At 35.8% G+C, this 17954-nt stretch overlaps 1 pseudogene; it reads left to right on the top strand.

Annotated features, from left to right (window-relative positions):
• The first annotated feature begins 5688 nt into the window (after window positions 1-5688).
• LOC118590799 lies at window positions 5689-17305 on the top strand (annotated as a pseudogene).
• The last annotated feature ends 649 nt before the right edge of the window (window positions 17306-17954 follow it).

The raw sequence follows: 17954 nt of genomic DNA, 5'->3' as shown, positions 1-17954 counted from the left end.
GCATACGTACATCTCTGAGGCTAAAAATATAAATAGTTAATTTTAAAAGAAATCACTAAAGGAAGAATAATTGTTTTAATAAAATATTGTGAAATAAATTTATTAAAAAATATCATGACCAGTTCAAATGCTTCTTACATTAATCACTTCAATGGCTTTGACACTTTTATGGGCCAGTTTCATGTGGAACTAATCCAAGTGCTAAAGTTAAAGTGATTTGTTACTTCAAACTCCTTGATAAGTATACTTGAGGCAACAACTGTCAAAAATCTGAAGAATACAGCCATAGATTCTTACATGTGAAAATTCAGGATGACATTTTAAAGATATACTTGAGTGTTCTTTTATAATTCAACAGAAGGCAGAGAAATGGTTGAAAGTTTCCCCTGCTTCTTCTCAATCTCACATAACCATAAGAGACAGCTACCTCATATTCCTTATGAACTTAGTAATATCAAGCATTGATGACTTTTAGAAATGTAGAATAAAGTCACATACATATGGATATTATATGTCAGTTTTTAAAATCTACTTGTAATTTTAATCAATGTTACTTTCTGTCAGTAATAGAATTTTATCAGCTATGTTCAGTGATTTTGTATCTATTAAATTGTTAAGCAGATTAACTTGTACTCATTTTAATTCATAAGATTGTCCCTATTTATTTATGTATTTTTTTACCAGTTTATATATATTTCCCCAGTTGCCTTTTAACTCATTATACCCTAGTTTGCCACTCATAATCATATTGTAATCATTGTTGTCACATCAATAACTATGTTTTGTCAGTAACATCATTTATCTATTATCCAATCATACATTTGTGTCCATTTATTTTTTTTACTATGCAATGTTACCCTTCTTGGCAACATATGACACAGTAAACATATCAAAAACAAACTGTCCTTCTGTTATGTGCATGCCTTGTATATCACAGATTAAACACCAATTAAACAAATATCTCCACATGCTGTTAATTTATCTTTTTAAGAATAGATAAAATTAACTTCTAAGATGGACAAGGAGCCAGAGGCTCTGGAAATATGCCTGAATTCATTTTCCTGTGCCCTCATTGGATGACTCCATAACTACATGTATCTCCACTTATGAGGAATATTGTGGTGGTATTATGTTCCCTGAAATATTGTGTGTTCCCTGAAATAAACATATCTGGGGTCAGAGAACAGATAGCCACTAGAACAAAGCCAAAAATGGTGGCTAGAAAATGGGAAGAGTAAGCCATAACAGAAGTGGGCGGTGGTGGTGCACGCCTTTAATCAGCACTTGGGAGGCAGAGCTAGCCGGATCTCTGAGTTCAAGGCCACTTTAGAAACAGCTAAATATGGTGACCCACGCCTTTAATCCCAGAAACCCAACCTTTAATCCCAGGGAATGGGGGCAGAAAAAGAAAGGTATATAAGGCGTGAGGACCAGGAACTACTAAAGTAAAGCATGTAGTTAGTTAAGCATTTGGTTGGTTAAGCGTTCAGGCTTTGGAGCAACACAGTTCAGCTGAGATTCATGTGGAGGAGGACTCAGAAGCTTCCAGCCTGAGGAAAAAGGATCACCTGAGGAACTAGCATGGTGAGATAGCTGTGGCTTGTTCTGTGTCTCTGATCTTCCAGCAATCACCCCAATAATTAGCCTCGGGTTTGATTTCATTAATAGAAACTTTTAAGTTCCCTGCTACAGAATATGACAAGCTCTGGCCTTTGTGAGCACCACCTTGTATCTTGAGTATAGAAACTCATGCAGAAGCACACTTAAATACATACCTTTTTTTGAAATATAATATCTCTATATAGTCCTGAATATTATGGAAATTGTCCAGTAGACCAGTTGGGCCTCAAACTCAGAAATTAGTCTTTGCCTCCCAACTGCTGGGCTTAAAGTTATATGCTACCATACATACATTTGTACACATAGATTTTTTTAAAAGGAATATATAATAAATCACAGTCTGTTTTCCAATGAGTCACAATGACTCTATCAAGCTAAATAACTGTTACTGTTAGATAATATTATAAAAATCATAATTCTAAATATTTCTTTTCAAATACTGTTCAATTTCTTTGTTCCTCACTTAAAAAATCCCCCCATTTATTGAAAAAAGATTCTTTTGTCATACAATACATCCTGATTAAAGTTTCCTCTATCTCTCCTTCTCCCAGTTCTACCCTATCTCACCCATCTGGATCTACTCCTTTTTTTGTCTCTCAGTAGGAAAAAAAACAGGCTTTTAAGAGATAACAAAACATAACAGACTATAACAAGATAAAGCGAAAAACATCATATCACAAGCCAAATCTACAGGTGTAAAAGAGCCCAAGAGAATGTACCAGAATCAGATTCCCAATCATTCAAACACTCAGGAGTCCCCTAAAAATGCTTAACTTAAAGCTATAATATATACACAGAGGATCTGGAGTAGACTCATGCAGATCCTATGGTTACTGCTACAGTCTTTTCAAGTTCATGTGAGCTTGATTCAGTTGACTTAGAGGGCCTTGTTTTCCTGGTATCTTCCATCTGCTCTGCTTCTTGCAGTCTTTTTGCCTCCAATTCCACAAAATACCCTGACCTCTTAGAGGAGGGATTTGATGGAGATATCACATGTAGGGTTATGTCTCCCTCCCAACGCCCTGCTCTTGTGTGTGTGTGTGTGTGTGTGTGTGTGTGTGTGTGTGTGTGTGTGTGTGTGTGTGTGTGATTGCTGTCTGTAGGCCTCTGTGTTTATTTCTATTGGTTGCAGGAGGAAGCTTCTCTGACAATGCCAGAATAAGGCATTGATCTATTAGGATAGCAGAATATCATTGAGTCATTTTAACACTATCTCTTTGTTTCTAAGACCAGTAGTATTTCATTTTACCCTATGTTTTGGGGCTATCTATCTGGCACTTGGTCACAGAAGCAATATTGGGTGTGAGTTCCATCTTGTGCAATGGCCCTTAAGTCAAATCAGACATTGTTTGGTTACTACCACAAGCTTTTTATAAACATTGATCTAGCATATTTTGAAGTAATTGTACATGAAAAGTTTTGTGGCTAAGTTGAGTTTTTCATTCCAATTTTGGTAGCCTGCATAATCCCTTCCTGTACCAAAGACACTAGGATGTAGTGGTGGAGGTTGCATGTAGGCACCAGGTTGACCTTCCCATGTTCAAGGAGTTATGTGGTATTTGTTTTCAGCAATGGGACCTTGTTATCAGTTTGCAGATAGCAAACTATTGTCTTGACAATGTTCTGGTTTGTTCAGAGATTTCCATGGGACCCTTTTGGCCAATAACTCAATTGGATATAACCCAGTCCTGCTACTAGAAGCTTGCTTTATTAACAAGAGATGGCTAATTTGTGCTCCACCTTCCCCAATATTTGCAGACTTCATTAGGATTACCTTCAAATATTTTAAGAGATTTCCAATGAACTAGGTTTCTATACCTTAAATGCCCTTCAATTCATAAAATTTCCTAGTTTGCTTCTCAGTAGCTGTGATAAAACACTGATCAAATCAACCTGGGAAATAATAGATTTATTTCATTTGCATTTACAAATAATAATATATCACTAAGTGAACAAACACATGGTAGTAACTCAAGGAAGGAACTTGGAGACATGAACAGAATCAGATATCATGGTAGAATGCTGCTCCCTTGCTTGTTCCTTGTGATTTTTTTCACCTTGCTTTTTTATACAACCCAAGACAACTTCCTTAGGAGGACACTGTTTACAGTGTGCAGGGCATTCCCCAAACAGTCATTAGTGAAGGAAATGCATATAGATATATACACCCCCACGGCCAACCTGATGTTGACACTTTCTCAATTGAGATTCCATCTTCCCATATATGCCTGGTTACATCAAGTTCACAAAAATGAAATAGCACATAAGAAATATACTCTGAAATCATTTATTTAAATACATTTTAGTAGGTATTCATATTTAAATCAATACTGAAAAGACTTTTTGTTTAGGTTAAGTATTCTTGGAAGACTTGCTAAAATATTTCATTATGGTCAAACTGGAAGTGAGCTATAAAGATCAGTCAGTAAAGCTTACTCATCTTTATATGATTTCATATGACAAATTGATGCTTTGATTTATTGTACGGTTTCTTAATGGCAATGAAACTAGGCAATATGGTAAGAGGTGAGTCACTTGTGCTGCATTATGTTACAGGAATGAGATAAGGCATTTTAGATTAGCAAGATTTTACTAAATAAAATGATGTAGGAAATTACTATTTACTAATTACTTTTTTAAACTGGAGAGTGTAAGGTTTCCTGACTCAAACAGTCTGTTTGCTCTGTTAAGAAATAGTAAAGTATGATGTTATTTAAAAGATCAATCCATTAGACTTATATATGGCCAGTGATAGAACTATAATTCACATTGACATGAATAATTCCCTTCAAAAAGGATAATTGCAGGAGAAATTCATCATTGTAGTCCTGCTATTGGCAGTGGCAAGACCTTGAAGCATATAGTCATATCATATCCATAGTCAGGAGCAGAAGAAATTAAATGTGGGAATACTTCTTTCCTTATTTTTTTGTGTTCAACACTAGGTAGATATGGGCCTCCTGATTCATGAATGATGCAATCATTAGTGTACAAGAGCACTTCCCATCAATTAATTTAATTATGTCAACCCCCTAAGGACATACCTGCTGCTCAACCCATAAGATACTCCCTCATTAAGACTTCATTCTACTGATTCTAGATAGTGTTAACTTGATGCAGCCAACTATCACAACTATTAAAGTACATTTTAAATTTAATTTTGAAATGTGTTTCCTATGTACTGGTTGACAATGAAGAAGAAGCAAGCAGAAATCACAAATTTCCATGGCCTTACTCCACCAAGGTCTGCATGATGCCAGTGGTTCTTATTACCACTGAAGGCTGTGTATGGGACAGTACTTGAGGCCATATCAGTGCCTGAGGACCATGCTGCCAACCAGTGCCATACAAATCAGGGTGGACAACACTGTGACCCATGAAGGTGTCTGGGCCTGGGCTGCAGTTGAGGGCCATGTGGGAGTCCATGACCTTTCCTCAGTCAGGGACTGTGTCGATGTCCATGGCTCCTGTTACCATAAAGGCAGTATAGAAACCCGGGTTCTGGATTAAAACCTGAAGCCATGTTCCTGTCCAAAATCTTGTGACCCTTGTGTCCTTGCATATTTGAGAACCCTGTGCAACAACTCAGGCTATGATGACACACACAGACCTGAACTACAGCCTGGGGCCATTTCCAGGTCTGTGGTCTTGCTGCATCCATGGTCTGTGTTCACTTTCATGGCTCTTGGTATCATTGAAGGCTGGGCACATGCTGGAGATCTGGGCTGCCACCTGGAGTCATGCTGATGTCAAATGGCCACAGTGAAATTCTGGCAATGCCAATCTGAGTTACAAGTCCAGCCCTCTGAGACAGTGACAACATCCAGAACAAAAGAAGCCACAAAGAATCGACTAGATCAGTGGTTCTGCAGTACCCTGGCTCTGTGGTGATGTCCACGGCCCATGTTGCTACCAAAGGCCATAATAAGAGCATCCTGCCTCTTGGTCGCCACTTGTGACCATGCTGGAATATGAAGCCCAAGTCGCTGCTGGGACTACGCCAATGTGAGTGGCCTGCACTGCCCTCTATGGCCATGTTGTTATCAGACAGAAATGCTGCCTAGGGCCATGTCTGGGTCCCTGGGGACACCACAGTTAGAATTTGCCTTAATGTCCGAGGCTGTGGTGACCCCCAAAGGCAACCAAAGATGCCTGGAGTCTGGATCCCACATGGGAAAGCTAGTGCCACCCTTAATAGGAGAGCTGTCACCCACACACTTGGGAAAGCTTACCCCACCTCTTACCATGTTCCTGCAAGAGCAAGTTCCACCCTTTCTTCATGAACAATGGGCAATGGCAACAGCAGGACATTGGAGAGGAATGTTGGTGGGGTCCAGTTTTGATGGTGTGCCAAAGCCAGAGGCCTTGAACCAGACTAACAACACTTTACACAATGAACATTTGCAAGTGATGCTGGTTGGACAAAAGAGTATACTGCATGACACACAGCAGCTCCCAATGTCACAAAGACAAATGAAAAGGCAATGGGGAGGCTGGAAAGATGGAGAAGTAGAGTGCTTTCATATATATATATATAAAGTTTTATTTTATTTTATTTACATTATTTTGTAACTTTCCTTGAGGGAACATTACAAGAGTGAGGTGCACTGGGAGATGAGTGGTACTGGGGTGCATGATGTAAAACTCCCAAAGAATAAATTAAAAAAAAAAAAAAAAAGAAATCACAAGTTGTGAATTTGCAACAAAAAGTAGAAGGCAGCATTATATGGAACACAAAAAGAAAGATTTTTAATAGACCATTTTAGGTCTTTTTTCTCGTTTTTCCATAAAAAGCCAGTGAAAGAGAAAAATGCAGCAAGATTTTATTGATGCTTTTACTGGAAAAGTCATGTTACTTTCCAGGTAGTAATGTTGGTTACTAAATTCTCCATTAATGGCTCAGATAATTTGATCAAATACAAACACTTTACTTTAGTTTCCAGTTATGAGGAAAAGTTGAAAAGACATACTCTCCCTGGAGGTCTATAAACTTAGGGTGTTATTATTGTTTCAATGATTCTTGGATGTGGTAATGTGGTAATAAGTCAGTCTCTCTCTGTGTCTACCTCTGTGTCTCCCTCTGTCTCTGTCTCTGTCTCTCTCTGTCTCTGTCTCTCTCTCTCTCCCTCTCTGTCTTTGGGGGAGGGTAGTGTCAAATCCATACTTTGAAAAAGGAATATGTTTCCTTCTAAAAGTCAAACGGGAAAATGTAAATAACTGTGGCTCTTATTGTGCCTCAGTGACAGATGGTAAGAATTTCTGCTTGATATAAATAGCATAATAAACATAAGGTAAATCAAAAGAATGAACACAAATTTCTGAAACCTGACCCAGTAAATGAACAATCTGGAGTATAAAAACAAGAAACTGAACAATTTATGTTTGATGAAAACAAAATAATTTATAGCTAGTACCCTCAAACATCCCAGCAAAAGTGACATTCTAAATTCTTGATTCATTTGCTTCTGTGTTTAAGTCAATAATAAATATCATTAACATGAAAAAATCAATAAACTTCCTATCATAGTATATTATAGAGACATATACCTCAAAATGCATGAATCATTTTTCTGATTGAAGTATGCAATACATCTAGACTACATATGCAGTTTAAATATCCATGTACAAATATTAAGAGAGTAAATATATGTCAATAGATATTGCTTCTGAAATCTGTTTTTATGTTGGATGAGATAGCTTAGTCTACAGAAAACCTGGACTTAGACTTAAAAATTAGGGTGAAGTACAGACAAAAATGAACTATTTTCAGAGAAAGATGGGGACATAAAAAAGTGGAGGTACAAAGAATTAGAAGACAGAACCAGAGAAACACTTTAGGTGTAAATTTTTAAAATTATTATTTAAATTTCAAGTATGAAAAAGGAGAATTTCAAGTATGTATATAGCATTTATATCATTTACCTCTTCTTTCCCTCCCTCAAAATCCTCTTATAAACCATTCTTGCTCTCTTTCAAATTGATGATTAAGGCCTCTTTTAAAAATATTTTTGCTACTTTTTATATATACATTTATAAAAGTGAATGAATATATAACTACACTATAAACTACTTGCAGTTTAAAATTGTTACTTTTATACATATATAATAAGTATGTAACCTGCTGAGTTCATTTACTGCTCTTATATGTATATGTTTATACACATATATGTATATATATGTTTATGTGTGTTTCCATATGCTTTTATGGCAGAATATTTGGTATAGGGCTGACAACAAGGGACTGCATAATAAATTTGGAAATTCATATCTAGAAAAAACTAACTTTCCCTCTCTGAGAAATTTGTTGAGACTTCATGGATATCTAGAAGACAAAATCTCACAAGAGACTTCCTGTTCAGTCTTGATGAAAGACAAAGTTCAGAAGGACAAGATGTTCAAGTCCAAAGAACTTGTCATTTTTTCTGGTTTATGAACAAAAATTCTGAGTTGTCAGTAGTGAAAGGAAAATTGACCTAATTTTAGTAGGCTTGCATTCCAGCTTTAGTGAAAAGTTGATCAGTAGAACATGTTGCTGTGATATCATAAACATTATTACCATACAGAAAAGTGACCACAGAACCAAGGACCAAGTAAAATAGACAAAAAAATATCTGGCCATTGTTGTACTTACTAGAATTGATTTAAAATGTTTCAAAGAATATTTCTAAAATCAAGTTATCTCATAAGTATGATGGTCCTGAAATATAATATTGATAAGGGAATTGAAATCTACATAAATACTTTCTGTCAAATGATATTAAATAGAGTATTTTCTGAAATAAATGGGAAATTAGTTAAGACTGAAAAAACTATCAATTAATAGTGAAATCACAAATTCTTTAGAAGTTTAATATTAATATCTAGATTAAATCTATACCAATATGACTGTAGAGCCTGATCTCCTATAATATTTAGCATACAGAATGCCAAGACAGTAGTGGCAGGATGGTATCTATTTTCCAAACGATAAAGAGGATTGATTTTAGGCAATACAAATGAAACTAACACCAATGTTAACAAGTTTCAATAAATGTTAGCATAGGCAATTGCAATAATGTTTTATGACCAAATAAGCCTTAAAAAAAAAAAAAAGAAAAAAGAAAAGAAAACTTGGCCAAAGATTCTCATGTTAGAGCCCGTTATCCAACCACTGACCTAAATTTCTGGACTCCTACAATCATAACAACTTTAATGATTTCTTTACTTTTTTCACATTATTTATTTTTCCCCTTGAATTACTGAATTGTGAAATCTGCATTGTAGTACAAAACCTATTAATTTGTTTCCATGGATTTTTGAAAATAATATTTACATTTAAAATATGGATGATTATTAAGATTTAAGATTAGCTTCAGATAATAATGACAATCTGGGTCAGTCTAAAATATTTTCTAGCCTTTACTTGCAGGCAGAGTTTTTTGTTGGGACCACAATCATCTTTTTTCTACCAGCCACTTCCCATTAACCACTTAGAGACTTATTATTAATAGCAAATGCTTGGCCAATAGCTCAGGCTTATTACTTACTAGATTTAACAACTTAAACTGACCCATTCCTATTGATTTATGCACTGCCCTGAGGCTATGGCTTTTACCTCTCTTACATGTCTTGCGTTCTTTCCTCCTGACAGACAACTCCTCTGACTCCACCATTCCCAGCGTTCTCTCCACCTCAAAAATCCTGCCTAACCATTGGTTGATCAGCTTTTTATTAACAATGAGAGCAATTCATATCCAGAACGTACAAAGATTGTTCCTCAGCACTTACTAGTTAAGCTAATAGTGTTTGCACTGAAGATGGACTAGGGTTCTACACATAAAATCTGAAGAATGTGCAAACGAAACTGAGGCAAGTAAGAGAAAAAATCACGTCTATTGTTAATTTTAAAAAGGTGACTTGACGTTATTTTGCAAAAGGAAAAGTTACACATAGTAATAAATGTAGTGGTTTGGAAGAAGCCTCAGCAGTTAACAAGGCTATCTATTCTTCCAGATGACCTGAGTTCTATTCCTGGAGCTCACAACTATATGGAACTCTGCCACAGTGGTTCTCAACTGTGGTTCACTAACCCTTTGGGCATCACATATCAGATATCCTACATATCAGATATTTACGTCATGATTCATAACAGTACAAATATAACAGTTATGATTTTGTAATGAATTTTATGGTTGGGGATCACCACAACATGAGGAATTATACTAAACATTCCTAGCACTAGGGAGGTTGAGAACCAATGCCCTAGCAGCAAGTACCTAGGACATATAGGTAACTAAAAAACCTTTCTGATGTGTAGAACCTCCAAAATTAATAAATTGAATTTGTTCCAGGATGAAGAAATATCAAAAGACTTTATGATAAAGTGTGAGTACTATCAATAAGCATAAACAACAAGAACAAAAATCTGAACTCATTAAAGCTGTTGTAACATATATTTTCCTTAATCAATATAAATACTGAAAGAAATGTTTTTTTAAGTTCTGATTTTCCAACAATAAAATAAAATCCTATAATGAATAAGAAATTTGTATATTGATATCACAATCACAAAAACATAGCATAGGCATTTAATTGATAAATAGCCCTTGTTAGATTATATAATTTCATGGAATCATTTAAACATATTAGCAATACAAACTTGTTTGCCTCTGTATCAGTTTCCTTATTTCTTATGGGACTTGAGAGGTTTGAGAAACATTTTGATTAACTTTTTTTGGAGTGTGGATTGACACTAATAAGTATATGGCCATTATATAAAATATCTTATCTTGAGAAAGTATTAGCACCATTAATTAAATTATTTCTTTTGTATTTTAATGTCAGCCTCTGATTTTGTCTCATCAATTAATGTTACTCTCTCTTCTCTAAATTTTCATATGTCTCCTAAGCTGTACTGACTTGAACCAACTGCTAATTACACTTTCTAACACACATCTCATTTTTCAGAATTAATATTTATATTAAAGTATGTTTAAAGACAACCAGTATCCCCAGATTCTTAAATATCAAAATTGAAGTATAGGATAATGAATTTCTTTCCAAATCACACCACTAATTGATCAATGACTTCATTGTAAAATTCTTATAAAATAAAGTAGGTTTTCTGTGTTTCTATTTTTTTCATCCTTTCTTTTATTTAGCTAAATACTCAAAGAAAAATCAAATAAAAGTATTTCTTTTTAAATTTTTAAATGGTGTTCACATTGTTGAGCTCCCAAAATTTGATACATTTAGATTGATTGATAATGGATTATAATTTAACTTTTTAAAAAATATGTTCTGGGCATTGGTGGCACACACCTTTAATCCCAGCACTTGGGAGGCAGAGGCAGGCAGATCTCTGTGAGTTTGAGGCCAGCCTGGGCTACCAAGTGAGTTCCAGGAAAGGCGCAAAGCTACACAGAGAAACCCTGTCTCAAAAAACCAAAAAAAAAAAAAAAAAAAAGCAAATTTAAAGTGGGGTTGAATTTTCTCTGAAAATAATATTATTAAATGTTTTTAAAATGAAAACTTTTTTTTGTGGGGGGGGGTTAGAGACAGGGTTTCTCTGTGTAGCTTTTCGCCTTTCCTAGAACTCACTTGGTAGCCCAGGCTGGCCTTGTAACTCACAGAGATCCACCTGCCAAACTTTTGACAGAAAGAAGGAAAAAAAAAACTTTTGAAATTTTTCAACAAAAGAAAGACCTTGCTTGGAACTGGAAACCTACCTAGCTACTCAAACTCGAAGTCATTGTTTTTGGGGGAGAGCTTTCAACTACTAATTTACTTAAGCACCATAATCACTAACAACAATCTACAAATATTTGACCTTATACCCACACAAATTTTGGTCTTCATCCCTCTTCAAGGAAACTACGCTTTTTAACAGATGGATACCATTACAGAAAACCACAACCAATCAAAATGTGGGCTCTGGGGACACTATGGAAGAATGGACAAAAACCTGTAAAAGGCAGAGTATAACACAGGGTTTGCTGTGAGATTGTGTCTCCTAGGAATGGAGAAATCACATCCACAAAAGTCTCACCAACATGCTATCCCAAACATGAGTGACACCTTAAAAGAATTTGATTTGTGATTACTTACATTATAATTATTTTAATTATCTTGTGGAAAATCTGTCACAGAAAATTTTTCTGCTACAGTCTTCATAGATGGTTCTAAGAGACCTACATGAAGAAAATGGAGGCCCATGGAATCCCTTTTAGTGACAATAATTAAGAGGATAGTGATTATCTCTAGGAAGCCTCATAGAAGCATTGTGTGAGAAGTAATACATTCCTTAAATTTAAAAAAAAAAAAAATCATGCATTTGGGCTCCACCAGGGCAGATGTAGAATCAAACCTATGCAGCAAGAAAGGTTGGACAACTAGAAGGTAGGAAGAATTAATGGTTGCTACAGCCACAGCCCAGTGAGAAAATAAACAGATAGTCCAAATTTTTAATGTTGTAAGTGCAAATCAACTCTATATTTTTTCAAGTAAGAATCAAGAATCTTTAGTTTTTGCTCTGATACAAAATGAGAATATTCACAAATTCTGAGTCTCCAAGCTTATACTGGACAGATCGATGTCAAATTATTCTTGCTAGAAGTCATGTTTTCTCTGAAAACAAAACAAAACGAAACAAAACATATGCCTATCATATACAAGTGGACATGCAAACACAACTTGGTTTTGTAGTTTTGTATGTGTGTGTGTGTGTGTGTGTGTGTGTGCGCGTGCACGCGCACGTGGTATATTTCTGCTTCCAATTTCTCTAGTAATTTGTATTTCAAAATGCATCCATTTATCATTACTGTAGCTGAAAGTTTTCCTGTGCCCACCCAGCTCCTGTATCCTCATGGTCCCATAGCTGCTCAGACTCAAGTGAACACATAGAGGCATATATTAAGTATGGCCAGTAGCTCAGGCTTACCACTAACTAGCTCTTACACTTAAACTCAGCCCATCTCTGTTAATCTATATGTTGCAACATGTTCTGTGGCTTTACCTGTGTGCCATTACATGCTGCTCACAAGACAGTGGACCTGTGTATCCTGACTCAGCCTTCCTCTTCCCAGAGTTCTCCTTGTCTGTTTATCCTGCCTATACTTCCTGCCTGGCTACTGACCAATCAGGGTTTTATTTATCAACCAATCAGAGCAACACATTCACAGCATTCAGGGTTATATCCACGGGACTTCCCCCTTTCTTTTTGTTTTCAAAAAAGAAGGCTTCAACTCCAACATAGCAAAATTACATATAACAAAACAGTTATCAAGCAAGAATTACAGTTACAATATCCAGTCTATTTCTATTTTGCAAATTCAAAGAAAATATTATATTTATCCTATATTCATGCGTCTAAAGTTTCAATCTGATTTATCTTTTATCATAACCAATGAAAATTATAACTAGCTAGTCTTCAACTACATCAAAGAAGGATACAATACTACCTAAGTAAACAGGAAGAGCATTGTAAGCAACATCCAAAAATCCCAAGTGACAGAGACAGCTGCCTGCCTGGACAGTTATACAAAGTCCTTCTGTAATATTAAGACATCCATTCTTCAGCCAACAGGCCTAGAGTCTCTCAGTTGCTTCTCTCTGTGTACTGTAGAATATATGGCAGTTTCTTCTCTCGAAATGAAGAACCATCTCATCTTGCAAATTCAGTGGTTACCTTCCTATGCCTCTTGCATGTTCAGTCAATATAACATTTTGTCAAGCAGTCCAGGCAAGAACAGTTTCTTGCCCAAATGTCTATTTTTGCCAAGAAGAAAATAAACTCCATGTGGAGTGTTGTCAACGCCCATTTTTCCCTTTGAAGTAAATCAGTGCTGCCAGAAGCAGACATGTCTCATTGTCCAGGAAGTATAAGTTTTTAAAACATTTTAAATGCCATGTTCTGTAGGTCTTTGAAGTGTTTGAATGTTGCCTACCTAATTGAATTATATCAATGTATACTGAGAAAACTTAACATGTCTCTAAAGTTTGATGATCATAGAAGGCTAATTATTAATTTGTATTACTTAATTATCCATTACAATATAAATGAGTTACATAAACACAACACCTTAAACAAGAGTAGAAATACACATACATTATAACAAAATTAACTTTAACTTTGTATCAATAAACTAAAATCGATACCAATGTAAAACATTTTATGACCAATAACAATTTGTAACCAACAACCTAAATGAAGACAAACATCCATGCTAAACTAATGACAAGTAGAAGATGCAGTGGTTGGTTTTGGGAAGGTACCTAAACAATCTGACCACGTCTCATAAAAATGTATTTTAATGGAGTGTTAAATAATATATGTGAAAAGTTTTAATAAACATTGACAGAAGTATTTGCCTACTATCAACAAAGCATCTGGTTTAATGCTTAGAAACCTACAAACTGGTTATAGCTGCAAAACCCTGCAGTCCTAGCACTCAAGAAGCAGAAGTGAGAGGAAGACCAGAACTTCAAGTTCATTGTCAACTATGTAGCTAGTTAGAGGTCAGCCTAGGACACAGGTGACCCTGTCTCATGAAAAAAATGCCAGCTAAAATTACTGGTAAAGTGTTTGTGATAGTACACATAAATCAAATGTGGGATACTGAATTCATACACAATAAAGACAGTAAAAATTCTGTGATCAGAAACAATTCAGGCATTTGCCAATATTTATTCCCCAAATGCTGGAAATTACTAAAAACTAAGTTATAAAAAAAAATCTGTTTTCCTCTTCATGTTAATGTTTTACTTAAAGGCAGAATTTTAACAGGACATTTTCCAAATTTGTATATCGTTTGATCCACAAATATAAGAAATAAAAAAACGGCTTTGTAGAAAATGTAATAGAACTGAAAATAAAAATAACTAATTTAATAACAAATTTATTTTGCTGTCTTGAATTAGAACTGACATGGTGAAACACAAATAAAAACAAAGGAAGGAAAGCAGGATGAAAAAGAGAAGGTAAAGAGAAAAGGAGGGATTATCTCAATTTTATCATGTGCTTTTTTTCAAAAATGTGTAGCACACTCAAGTTGTAGGCTACTTCCAATTTTTATATAAAAAGAAATTCTGAAGAAACACAATATAATAAAACAACACAGTGTTTCATATTAGATCATAAAAAAAATCACAGAGCAGGCTAGTGTGCAAGAGGAGGCTTCTAGACAATGTTTACATTTTCAAATGACTACTGTTCTTGAAACAAAGATATCTAAATCAGAAGACAGGCTGATTGGAGTATTTATATCTCTCCATCGCCCATTAGTATCATCAGGAGTTTGGTTAAAGGCAGTTTTGTACTAAACAGAAAGAAGATTTATCTCTCAGTTGAATGAGCTACTGTACCTTGCCTAGAAAAGCAATGCACATAGATACTGCTCAGAACATCTGCATTTGTTACAAACAGGATTCATGGTATCATGCCTAGGAATCACAAACAATGTGACTTTCACCATGACAGACCATTAATCAAGAGATAAAACATTATTCCAAAGTCCAGTTAGAAAGGAATAGAATTGTGAAACCTACTATCCATCAGGCAATCAATTTATGATCCACCCTGTGATTGACAATGGAAAATTGGAAATGCACCTCTAGGATGTCACAAGTAATAGCCATGATACATTCATTATAAAAAATTCTGAGCAATTTTGTGATTTTCTGAGATAAATAGTATAGAACTAAGCCTTAAGGTAGTAGCTTTCATTGTTTGTAAATTATTTCAGGTACATCAAATTTAAGAATGACTTTCTTCCTTTACCTGAGTAAAACCAAGGCTTTTAATATAATATCATTTTGGTACATAACAAGTTTTCTTGGAGGATGTCAATGGGAACTTTTCCTTCCTGGAAATTGGATTCTCACACAATCTTCTGTATCTATATCTTCCTCATAGTAATTCCCTCACTGAGATTCTTTATTCTTTCATGAATTTTTTATGTGATGACATTGGTTGTGTGTAGGTTAGCTACAGAACTAATGTATTCCCTCAGAGTAGGCAGGGATTATTATAAAGCTGGGCTTTGTGGGCAAAAACAAACTATGTAGTGGAGCAAAACTAACATACAGAAACATAAATGAGAACACTGGGGGGAAGGCTGGTGAAGAGGAGAGGGAAAAGGAGAGATTATGTCAAAGTATAACATTTCTATTGTTCTTTAAGATTAAATCCACAATTCCTATGTTATTCCACTATGTTTCAAAATACACTGTTTTCTTTTAGGATATGTTAATTTCTGCCAAAATAATCATGACCTAGGTTTTGGCTGACTAACCTTGGTCCTCTGCAATAGCCGTATTCACTGTGTACTGCTGGACCATCTCTGCAGTACTAATGTTATTCCTTAAGGTTTGAGTTTCCAAAGGCTTCAAAGAAAGGGACTTCCCGTTCTTAAGATGAATACAATGTATACAATGTATAGTAAATCAACATAGGATAAAATGAGGAGGATAAGAGAACATAGTCAACCTCAGGAAATCAAACCCAGCATTGACAAAGAGTATTTTCTTTATTGTCATTATGACTCATGTGATACTCCCAACAGAGTTTTGACAGAAGGATATTTACATATTACTAACATTAAAGGAAATGTTTTCTGTGAAATTCATGGTTAAGTACCCATGAAGGTTCTCTCTTCCTTTTTCTTCAACATGATGCAAGATCAAAGCAAAACGAGAATCCCTTGCAGGCACTTCACATCTGCAAGCTGTGCCTTAATATCTGTGTTGGGGAGAGCAGAGACAAACTGACTCGAGTTTCCAAAGTGTTGGAGCAGCTCACAGACCGAGACCTGTATTTTCCAAAGCCAAATACTCCAGGTCCTTTGGCATCTGTAGAAATGAAAAGAGTGCTGTTTACTGCACTGTCTGTGGGGTGAGCCAAGGCAGAAGAGAATCTGGAGGAAGGCCTGAAGGTGTGGGAATATGAGTTATGAAAAAAAAAATAACTTCCCAGGTACTGGAAATTTTGGCCTTTGGATTTAAAAGAACACATTGATCTGGGCATCAAATATGCAAATATGACCCAAGTGTGGTGATATTGTGCACCCCAATAAACTTATCTGAGGTCAGAGAACAGAACAGCCACTAGATATAGAGGCCAGAAAAGGGTGGCACTCACACCTTTAATCCTATCACTTGGGAGTCAGAGATCCTCTGGATCTCTATGAGTTCAAGGTGACACTAAAAACAGCCAGGCATGGTGACACACGCCTTTAATCCCTGGAAGTGATGGCAGAAAGCAGAGGTATATAAGGCATGAAAAACAGAAACTAGAGCTGGTTAAGCTTTTAGGCTTTTATCAGATGTTCAGCTGAAATCCATTTGGATGAGGACTCAGAGGCTTCCAGTCTGAGGAAACAAGATCAGCTGAGGAACTGGCAAGGTGAGGTGGCTGTGGCTTGTTCTGCTTCTCTGATCTTCCAGTGGTCACCCCAATACCTGGCTCTGGGTTTGATTTCATTAATAAGACTCTTTAAGTTTCATGCTACACTCAAGCATTGGGATCTATGGCCTAGACTTCTATGTGGTGCCAGGTAGACCACATTTCAGCATCATAGACAAGAAGTACAGGACAGTATTCATTAGGGCCAAGCACAGAATCAGCAAAGAGGAAGCTTTGCACTGGTTCTGGAAAATGTATGATCAAATCATCCATCCTCCAAATAAATTTTATCCAAAAGGCCAATAAAATTATTTTCCTGGGGTGGAGATTTAGCTCAGTGGTAGAGAACTTGCCTAGTAAGCACAAGTCCCTGGGTTTGATTCTCAACTAAAAAAAAAAAGAAAAAGAAAGAAAGAAATAACAAAAGAAACAAAAAACATGAAGATGCTAAAGTCTTAGAGGCTAGGGGGGATAGGGGGAGTAGTTGGAGTTTTCTCCAGTCCCCCCAGGGCCTGCAGTCACTCAGACCCAAGTAAACACACAGAAACTTATATTACTTTTAAAGTGTATGGTCGTGGTAGTCTTCTTGCTAATTAAACCATTTCTATTAATCTATAAATTGCCACATGGCTTATAGCTTACCTTGTACTTTACATATTACTTCTCACAGCAGAGGCAGCTGGCAGCATCTCCTGACTCAGCCTTCCACTTCCCAGAGTTCTCCTCTCTGCTTATCCCACCTATACTGTACTTCCTACCTGTCTACTGTCCAATCAGCATTTTATTTATTTATCAATCAATCGGAGCAACACATTCACAGAATACAGAAAGACATGCCCAGAACTTCCCTTTTTCTTTTTTCAAAAAGGAAGGTTTTAACTTTAATATAGTAAAATTACATATAACAAAACAATGATCAAGAAAGAATTATAGTTGATATATATATATATATATA

The sequence above is a fragment of the Onychomys torridus genome, chromosome 9, assembly GCF_903995425.1.
Source record: "Onychomys torridus chromosome 9, mOncTor1.1, whole genome shotgun sequence".
Lineage (NCBI taxonomy): Eukaryota > Metazoa > Chordata > Mammalia > Rodentia > Cricetidae > Onychomys > Onychomys torridus.
The sequence above is the reverse complement of the archived record's forward strand: the minus strand, read 5'-3'. Positions and strand labels throughout refer to the sequence as shown.